Below are 11,192 nucleotides of genomic sequence, written 5' to 3'. Positions count from 1 at the left end.
GTCAAAAGCTGCGTTAAACAGCTACGCCAAATAACACTAGAGCTTTGTCACAGACGTGACAAATACCCCCACATGCCGCATTGACACAGAATATTGTGCATGTTGTCTTGACAAAAAGCAGCGAACACCATGGCCAATGTTTAAGACGCTCTAAGTGACCCCGTGACCTAGTTTTTAACCCGGCATGGCCCAAGTTCAAACTTGACCTACACATCATATAGATACAACTTCTGACCAAGTGTGGTGAAGATCGGATGAAAACTACTTGAATTAGAGAGCGGACACCATGCTGAATGAATTGATACGTACCGACCGACAGACAAGCTCACTCCTATATACCCCCCTAAACTTCGTTTGTGGGGTTATAAATATTTGTTAAATATTTTTTAGAACCATGGCCCTAATTTCAATAGATTTTTTTCCACTTGGCCTCTGTCGAGTCATTTCCTCAGGGTTGTCAATTGTGTTAGATTATTTTTAAATTGCAGGATGAGTATCGCTTTGCCACATATAGATGTGTGTTTTGACGTGTTTGTAGTCCATTAAAAAGTTATGTTTAATCGAAGACCTTTCCTACAAGATGCAAGTTTTAAAAGCTTTGTGTCCAACCCTTAAATTCTGACAATCAGCAAACAGCATAAAACCTTCACAGAATGTGAGTTACCCCCCAGGCTGTTCTTGTTTTATGCTGTTTGCACCTGGCCATTTTCACTTTGCCTCTGAGTGGAAAAGGGTTAAAATAATATGTTTGTAGGGATGCAAATTATATTTGACATTTCTAATTTCAATAAATGAAAAGAAACAGTGTAATCTGTTTTTTACATAGAATGTATTTTAAACATATGTAATTTCAACCAAATATTCAAACAAGTTACACAACAGATTTGAAATATAAACAAAACCAGTAAAAAAGAAAAAAGCAATTTTCTTTCAATTCTGTACAAGTTACACACAATGTATATATTACTAACATGATTTACCGTACATGAAATGGTCATGATGCAGTTCAGCTCGTGCTATGCCTCTACATATTCATGGAGTTTGTACTCTTTACTAAACACAGGTATTCTGATAATTTAAACATTTATTTTAATAACAAAAACAAAATATTAACAGCAACATTATAAAGATATTTTTAAAATGTTGAAAAATCATTTTAACATTTATTTGGCAAAATCAAACAACTGAAAACATATTTAATGACATAAATAACTCTATTTTAATTATTTTTCTTAACAAAATGTTTAACTTTGATTTTAAGCACAGATTTTTGTTTTTGTATGTTTGGGTTAAAACAAATGTTAACAGTTACAAAACAATTGTCTCAAAGTTTTTAAACACTTTGCTTTCTTAACATTCTGTTCGATGTTCAGAATGACAAAGACACAACTCATTTGCACAAGGAAAGACGTCTATCTCACGGCCATGTCAATCTTCATAGCAAAGCATATTCATCTTAAAACACTGCAACTTTGTCATGCAAGCACTAAGTTGTCTATTTAAGTTTGTTCTTCCAAAGAAAATATGCGTCACAAATGCAAACATCAAGTTTGAAACACACAGAACAACTGCTGAGAATGTTACAACTTGTTTAACCCTTTGCATGCTGGTAAATTTGTCGTCTGCTAAAATGTTGTCTGCTGAATTTCTAAAATTAGCATTTTCTTAGATTTTTTTTTCAAAAAATACTATCAGAATAGCAAACAGTTTGGATGCTGTTGAGACGCCACGTTTTGTTTGCAAAGGCCTTCAAAATTTGGTACCGGCACTGAAAGAGTGAAAGAGTTTGCATTACAATATTATTACATGCACCTTGACTTGATCATGACTCAGCAGTAATATGCGTCCTCAGTTGTTGAATTATCATCATTCTTCGCTAGGTGGAGCTCGACTCTTTCTTTGCAACATCCGAGAATCTCTGGTCATATTCTGGACCCATTTTCTCCTGTCTCAGAGCTCGGATTGTATAAGCATCTGATAGTTATGGTTAAAGAAAACCATCAAATTGTTGCACAACAACTTTTATACACAATTACATCCAAAACACACAGGTAAGCATTACTGTTAACTTTAATATGGAGAGAGTTGAAACATTTCTGATTTTGGTCAAATTCAAACCTCCCCTATCAACAATTTTACTTAATACGGGCAAAAGACCGCGTAGCGGGCGTTGACCGTTCATACATATGGAAATTTAGATCTAAAAATAGACATAGGGATGCATCTAAAAAAAATTGCCACGCGACATATATTTTCGCGATGCAATTATCACCTTTGAATACTTACCTTGTCTATGTACTGCCTCTGTTTATTTAGTTGCAAATTTATTTGATCCGATTAATTCAATATATTAATGTTATTATTATCCTAACAAATCACAACAAAAACTGTTTAAAAAATTGATTCGCTGAATGCATTAACATCGGCGTTGATTTCGAGCTCTCAACTTTTTAAGGGGAGCTACCCACTGCGCATACAGCGTTCGCGGTATTTCAATAACGACACCCTACTGTTTACTTGTCTGAAATCATGACGCATTTACCATTCACTCAGAAAGCAGTTGTCAATGACAATGTTTTTTTTTATTATATATTTTTTAGTTACCCGTTGTTTATTATAATGCATACACATATGAAATTAATAAAAATCTTCTGACAAAATGTCTTCTTAAAAAAAAGATAGTTCGACTACATACATAGATATTGACAAAGGTAGGTTTTGTCGGAAGATTTTTATTAATTTAGTATCTGTATTCATTAAAATAAACAACGGGTAACTAAAAAATAAATAAATAAACAAGGGCTGTTTGTAAAACATGCATGCCCCCCATATGGGCTGTCAGCTGTAGTGGCAGCCATTGTGTGAATCAGTTTTATGTCACTGTGACCTTGACCTTTGACCTAGTTACCTGAACATTTATAGGGGTCATCTGCCAGTCATGATCAATGAACATATGAATTTTCATGATCCAAGGCTTAAGCATTCTTGAGTTATCATCTGGAAACCATTTTACTATTTCGAGTCACTGAGACCTTTACCTTTGACCTAGTGACCTGAAAATCAATAGGGGTCATCTGCGAGTCATGATCAATTGTACCTATGAAGTTTCACGATCCTAGGCGTAAGTGTTCTTGAGTTATCATCCGGAAACCATTTTACTGGTTTGAGTCACCGTGACCTTGACCTTTGACCTAGTGACCTGAAAATTAATAGGGGTCATTTGCGAGTCATGATCAATGCACCTATTAAGTTTCATGATCCTAGGTGTAAGCTTCTTGAGGTATCATCCAGAAACCATTTTACTATTTCGGGTCACCGTGACCTTGACCTTCAACCTTGTGACCTGAAAATCAATAGGGGTCATCTGGGAGTCATGATCAATGTACCTATGAAGTTTCATGATCCTAGGCATAAGCGTTTTTGAGTTATCATCCGGAAACCATTTTACTATTTCGGGTCACCGTGACCTTGACCTTTGACCTAGTGACCTGAAAATCAATAGGGGTCATCTGCCAGTCATGATCAATCTACCTATTAAGTTTCATGATCCTAGGCCTAAGCGTTCTTGAGTTATCATCCAGAAACCATTTTACTATTTCGGGTCACCGTGACCTTGACCTTTGACCTAGTGACCTCAAAATCAATAGGGGTCATCTGCGAGTCATGATCAATGTACCTATGAAGTTTCATGATCCTAGGCCCAAGCGTTCTTGAGTTATCATCCGGAAACCACCTGGTGGACGGACCGACAGACCGACCGACCGACATGTGCAAAGCAATATACCCCCTCTTCTTCGAAGGGGGGCATAATAATAAAATACATATATTTTGACTGTTTATAAAGAATTTTCTTTTTCGGTGTGTAGCAGGGTTTGTATAAAGGAGAACTTATACTGCCTTATTATATGAGCTATCTTTAATAGCCACGCCGTAGAGTGTCTGCCAGATATAGAACCAGGAGGTCCAGGATTCGATCCCCACATGGTCGGGGATTTGTCTTGCTGGTTTACATTGGCACAAAACGTAAAAAAAAAACACCAGGTGTGTCAGACGTCCCCGGGATGTCATTGCAATAGGAAATTTCGTGGAAGAATTTCACAATTGGAGGGGGTGTGTGTAGCAGGGTTCGGTATAAGGAGAACTTATAATGCCTTGCTATATGAGCTAGCTTAATAGCGACGCGGTAGAGTTTCTGCCTGATTTGGAACCAGGAGATCCCGGGTTCGTTCCCCACTATGGTCGGGGATTTTTCTGGCTGAGTTACAGTTGGACAACAACTTCGCATATGTGTGTTTTTAAAAAAAAATGTCATTCAGTTATTCGTTGTTAATATGGCCTAGATGAAGGCATGTATGTCACACTGTTGTAAATAGACACATGTAAAGAAAGATAAAATAATGTTATGATGGAAGTGATTTAAAGATGACAAATAATTTAAAATAAATTTATCTTGATATTTAAACACTCATTTTTCTTTAAACGCAGTTACTTTCATCTATTCAAGAGATTTTTAAGATTGAATCTTTAATATTGTTAATTTAAAAAGTGAACAACCATAAAACTTGATATTAAAACGTTTGAAGACAAGACTAGTGGTTATTATATCTATTGCTTAAATCTTAGAAATAGTTTTTGGTTCATTCGTCTAAAAACGAATTACTTTTTTTGGTTGCTAGGTTACGTTTAAATGTGTTGTTCCATTAAAATGTGCTGGCTTTTATTTCTAATCAATATGCAAACTAAAATAGACATCTTTTTAAGCTTTTGTCCACATATTAGGTAGCACCTATAATCATATTATGTTCCTATAATGAGTACATGCAGCAATGTTTTTCCTTGTTTATAAAAAAACAGAAACTGGGAATAAATACATACTATGTGCTCAAGTGTTTTCAAATTCAGGATGACATTTCCCGGTATTTTAAATTATGCTGGCTTGTTTTGTAAACAAAGTGTAGTGTAAATACAAAATCAAAGTAATTATTATTTAAAACTACCTGATTCACACTGAAATCAGTCGTATAATCCACCAGATGTAAGTTGTTAATCACAAAATATAGATTTCAGAAAGCGAAAGTAATGTTAACAATTTCAGCATAAAATGTCAAGGTCTGGTCGATCCGAAAGTATCCAAATGAAAACTCGTCACGTGATAAAGCGACAGTGGCGTCAAATTTGTGACTTTCAGACTGATGAGAGTTATTTCCATCTATTGTATTTGAAACATTTGAACCTTAAAATATTCCCAGATGCAGTAATTTATATTCATTCACCAATATATGTATAAATGTATCCAAGAGTCGGTCAATACTATATAAACTGTACGCTGAAGTTTCTTTAGCTAGAAAGCTGTTTAACAGTAAAAAAAAAACTTCAAAATTCCAGGGGATTTTTAGTTAATGTTTCACAAAATATTAATAAATCTTCAAAAGAAGTCATGAATTACAGTTACAATAATGTTAATACATTTATGATTCAACACGCTAATATAATCAATACATAAGGATCATGTTAACATGACATCAAAATGAACACGTTATGCAATATCCGAATTAAACGCCATATCCGAAAAGGATACAAACACCAATGACAAGGCAACCCAGTAGACCGCCGGTGATTCTATTCTTCCATCTCGTGTGAACGTATTTTGATACTCTTTGATTATTCTTCTGCTCGAATCTCTTCATATACATCTTCTGAATATCGTCTAATCGCTCAAGGTCAGCGGGCGAAATTTCTCTTCGCGACATTTTTTATTTCTTGTTGATGTTAACCGACAAATACGACACCCAACTGATATAAATGTGCGGTTACACACTGTCCAAAAATCTTGCCACGTTCAACCTCCGCAGAGATTTGACTGCGTGAACATTGGTTCACATTTTTAAACCGCTCCTTTTGTATTCCACTGTATACGAAATAACGCTACAAATTAATTGAAATAACTTTAACGTCCTTTTGTGTCCTACTATATACAAAATAATGGAAATAACGCTTCAAATAAATTGAATTAACGCTGCAAATTAATTGAAATAACGCTACAAATTATTTAAAACAACGCTACAAATTAATTGAACTAATGTTACAATTTAATTGGAATAACTCTTCAAATTAATTGAAACAACGCTGTAAATTAATTGGAATAACACTTGAAATTAATTGAAATAACGCTATGATTTAATTGGAATAACGCTACAAAGTAATTGAAAAACGCTACACATTAATTTAAATAAAGCTACAAAATTATTTAATATAACGCTACAAATAATTGAAATAACGCTACCAAATAATTGAAATTACGCTTTAAATTAATTGAAATAAAGCTACAAATTAAATTAAATAACGCTACTAATTTAAATAACGCATACGGTTTACAACGAAGAAAATAATGGTACATGTAGCTTTCTGTAAAAAATCGCTAAAATATACGACTTTGTTTGGTTTCTTTGTAACAATTACAGAATTTTGGCATTTGCGTGATTTGAAACCTCAGCAATCAGCTTTAAATATTGAATAAATTATGATTTGTCAAGAGTGAGCCAGTTACACATCCAAGAAAATCTCGTAATATATACGAGTCGCGTTCTGAGAAAACTGGGCTTAATATATGTGCGTAAAGTGTCGTCCCTGATTAGCCTGTACGAGCAGTTCGCACAGGCTAATCAGGGACGACACTTTCCGCTTTTATGGTATTTTTAGTTTCAATGAAGTCCCTCCTTACCGAAAATCAAGTTTAAGCGGAAAGTGTCGGAAAGTGCGGACTGCACAGGCTAATCTGGGACGAAACTTTACGCACATGCATTATGCCCAGTTTTCTCAGAACACGACTCAGATGGACATACAGTGTATATGTATTTTGACAAATCCTAATGTCAGATATCTTGATTGTGCTGAAAGAAGAGTGAAGAGTGTGACAGCTGTTCTTTTTTTCTTTTGCATATATATATATATATATATATATATATATATATATATATATATATATATATATATATATATATATATATATATATATATATACATATTTACCATACAATACCAAATTCGTCACACCAGGTCTACCATTCTGACCACGGTTACCACCACCAACATACTTACAAAGCGATGAATTGCAATACTGTTTTTCTTTCACACGAGTATTTCTACGAAAACAGTGGGAAAATATTGAGAAAACTATGATGGCTTGTTTACGATATCCGCCGTCAAGCGTGAAGTTGCTAAGGTATCTATGGACAACCAACTCTTCAGTAAACTCTTACTGTTAAAGTATTGTGTCAACGCTTTATATGACTGCTGATTGTGTTTATTACTATCGCATTCTCGCATTGTCGCCATCGTACTATCGCACTGTCGCCATCGCATTGCCACACTGTCGTTATCGCATTGTCGCACTGTCGTCATCGTACTATCGCGTTCTCGCATTGTCGCCATCGTACTATCGCAATGTCGCCATCGTATTGTCGCACTGTCGTCATCGCGCTGTCGCATTGTCGTCATCGTACTATCGCGTTCTCGCATTCTCGCCATCGTACTATCGCATTGTCTCCATCGTATTGTCGCACTGTCGTCATCGTAATGTCGCATTGTCGCCATCGTACTATCGCGTTCTCGCATTCTCGCCCTCTGGATTTTAATGTGTTACCACGTTGGTATGAACGGTATTCCGTATTGCAGCATAAGCACATGGATTTTTGATTTGTTGTTCCGTATACGTACACGATAGGTAAATGTCACCAGTAAAATGTTTGATAGAATAATTGATCCACAGGACAAGGCGAAACAATTATACCTTCTTTGTTATCAAAAATTCGCTGCGACCGCTAATTATGTGTATACATGTATGTACTATTAAAGTACATGTGTATGGTTGATAGTAAAATTAAGTTTGGGTAAAATCGCCATATACATTTTGACATTAAATATGCATAAAAAAATTTACTTGCATCATTTTCTATTTAAGTTTCTTAAACGAGACATAATTCGGCGATTTTACTTCCCCAATTGGGAAAAGTACCTGTACCATGCCAATTGGAAAAAAATAGCATGAAAATCCCTGAAATTGGGAAAATTCGCGTCGTGTAATCTCCCAATTGGGATTTATGGGTCTTTTTAATTACTTGGTATCAATAGCACTAATCAACTCAAATATTGATTTACATTCATTTTGGCTTGAAATGTTCAGTGTCAGTGCTCATTTTAATTGTTAACTTGCCGATAATGCACTTTTGGAACACAATTTCCCTTCCATTTGGGAATTTTTTAGACTGCAATTGGGAATTTTGTAGTTTTTCTTCAATTGGGAAAGTACTTTTTACGGGTACTTTATAAAGAAGGGAAAATCACTGTAATTCACATTGACATTTTAATCACGATTTTATACATATGTTTAAAATATGTGTACGCATTATTGCTCATTTCATGTCGCATAATTGTGTAAAACTGGAACATTCTTAAGGGTCAAGTTGTACTTATGAGTGCATTAATGCCAATAAGGCCATATAAAGTACGAATATGTACTTTTTCATGTGATCGACATGAGCTCCTCTGCCAGCATTTTTATTCATGCAATGAAGACAATTGTGCAAAATTATGTTTAGTTATATGGCTGGGTACCGATTTCATTTGTCTGACTGTCTGTCTGTCAGTCCGTCCGTCCGTCCATCCATCCATCCATCCATCCATCCATCCATCCATCCATCCATCCATCCATCCATCCATCCATCCATCCATCCATCCATCCATCCATCCATCCATCCATCCATCCATCCATCCATCCATCCATTCATTCATCCATGTATTCATCAAATCATCCATTAATCCATTCATTCATCCATCAATTCATTCATTAATTCCTCCGTCCATCCATTCATTTATTCATCCATTAACCCACTCATCCATCCATCCATTTATTCATGCATTCATTACTCCATCAATTGATTCATCAATTAATCCGTTCATACATCAATTCATTCATTAATTCATTCATCCATTCCTCCATCTATCCGTTAATTAATTCATTCATTCATGTTTTTATTCATTTGTTTCAATGAAAACTTTGAGCTTTTTCAAAGTCGCTGTGACCACCGTCAAAGATAGTGTTTAGTGTTGGTACGTCAGTTGATATGTCCCTTTTTGACGATGCTGCGAAGCATTGTCTAAGTTATCATGAAAAAATTCTTCACAATGGCAACCTATGTAAAAGACCGAGCCAGTCCGATTGAGATAGCTCGATTTTTCTAATCGGCATACCTCGCTGATTATCATTGATAAAGGTATAAGAAGCTCAGCTATAAATAGGACAGCATATTCTGGGAAAAGATTTAATAATAGTTTGAAAACGTTAATTTTAAATCAGTTATATTCAATCCATTATATGTTTATAGATCAATGACACAACTATGCATTTTCTGTATTGTATTTGGCATTTGTCGTGATTCAGTAAATAAATTGCGAATTAAAACGTGTATAATTAGCTTTCAACGCGATCATGAGTGTAAAAAACGAATTATTTCGAACCTGCCATTTGTAAACGTTGTAGCGACTATGGTATATAAACAGCATAATAGCCACACCATATCTGTGATACTCGCTCTTCTGCGTGCTTTCTCATTTTGCATATTTTATAAACTTTTCAAACATAAATTACAGAGCCACATAAGTGCACATACTATGTTTGACAATTCATTCGTTTGTTGGATATTGTTTGCTGTTTTAAACACATGTTAGGTCATATCGCGGAGATTTAGTTAACCTTACCATGTGTTCAAAGGGCGAACTCATGTATTCAAGTGCTCTTACGACTATGTGCTCATACCCACTTTCGATCGGGAATCATCATGAAATTATTGCCGTACTTAACGAACAAACATGCCTAAGCTTATTGAATTAGAGAAAAAGAACAATAATCAAAAGAGAAAAAGTATATGTTCATGCACATGGGATTGTGAAATCACGTCGGTACACATAGCATCATTAACTTAGGAAAGGAAACAACGAAATATAAAGTTTGGTATGATATGCATGTGAAATTAAATGCATGGTGTAATTAAAGAGCATGTCAAGTTTAGAATGTATATGCTGAAACGTAATGTTATAACCCACAAACGTTTTACTGTAACAGACAGTTTTTTAAGATAAGTGGTACAGAAAATACACGTTGAATACCTTTTTTACAGATATTTCTTGTTAAATTTGATCGAGAATGTAACCCGCCTCCCAGTTTCGCTGAAAGGATCAAGTTCCCCACGGGAACTACTTCCCCGTACCCCCAATTTTTTTTTCGTAACCTGCATTTTTCGTACCAAATTTTTTTCATACCCAATTTTTTTTTTTCGTACCCAAATTTTTGCTCGTAACCAAATTTTTTTTCGTACTCAATTTTTTTGGTTCCCAATTTTTTTCGTAACCAAATCTTTTTACGTACTTATTTTTTTTTTTCATAATTGTTGTACTCAAAACTTTCGTACCCATTTTTTTCCTACCCAAAATTTTCGTACCCACATACACAATTGTGGTGATGTAGATAAACTTATATAGATGCTTTTATATCAATCCTCTTCAAAAGCATCGTCGCACCAGTACTGTCAGTACTTTGATTTGTAGGGAGAATCGTCATCTTCTTGTAAAATGCAATTAAACGTAAGTATGAATTAGATAGGTGGTTCAACCCACTCTGTCTGCATTTTGTGCCTCTTGCATACATATCCGAAAAATAACGCAAGAACGATATTTGCATGTGCTGTCCGATGGATGCGTCCAACCTCCGCGCAGAGATTTGACTGGAAGCAGCATAGCTGTATCAAATCCCTGCCTTCATAACCAACCACGTGATGATAGCCAAGCCAGGCGGCACAATAATTTTCCCGTTATTTTTTCTTTTTAATTTGGGTAATTTATTTTTTATCATGAACCCGAGTTAATACACTATTTTTTAAATATCACAGAAAATGATACTACTTTTCATAATATAATACTTAAACAAAATACATGGTAGAATTTTCTTGTGGTGGCAGAGATTGTTTGTGAGAGCAAGGAACGACAGCTCTGCGTGTAGATTGTTTCTCCCCCTGACCCACGCTGTCGTGTACGTTAGATGTACAACAAACATGACGAAATATTAACATTAAAACATTTCATTTGAACAAATAATACAAATCGGGAGACGAGTGACTTTATTGCTATTTCGCAAGGTT

The 11,192-nt window shown here is 35.1% G+C and overlaps 1 long non-coding RNA gene across 1 annotated transcript; it reads right to left on the bottom strand.

Moving 5' to 3' along the window:
- Nucleotides 1-812: 812 nt before the first annotated feature.
- LOC127860312 (uncharacterized) lies at nt 813-5,781 on the bottom strand. The gene is made up of 2 exons (XR_008039692.1): nt 5,579-5,781; nt 813-1,974 (listed from the first exon to the last, which is right to left on the bottom strand). It is a non-coding gene; the product is annotated as an uncharacterized LOC127860312 (long non-coding RNA).
- Nucleotides 5,782-11,192: the final 5,411 nt, after the last annotated feature.

The sequence above is a fragment of the Dreissena polymorpha genome, chromosome 15 (assembly GCF_020536995.1).
Source record: "Dreissena polymorpha isolate Duluth1 chromosome 15, UMN_Dpol_1.0, whole genome shotgun sequence".
NCBI lineage: Eukaryota > Metazoa > Mollusca > Bivalvia > Myida > Dreissenidae > Dreissena > Dreissena polymorpha.
This window is presented reverse-complemented; position numbering and strand designations above follow the sequence as displayed.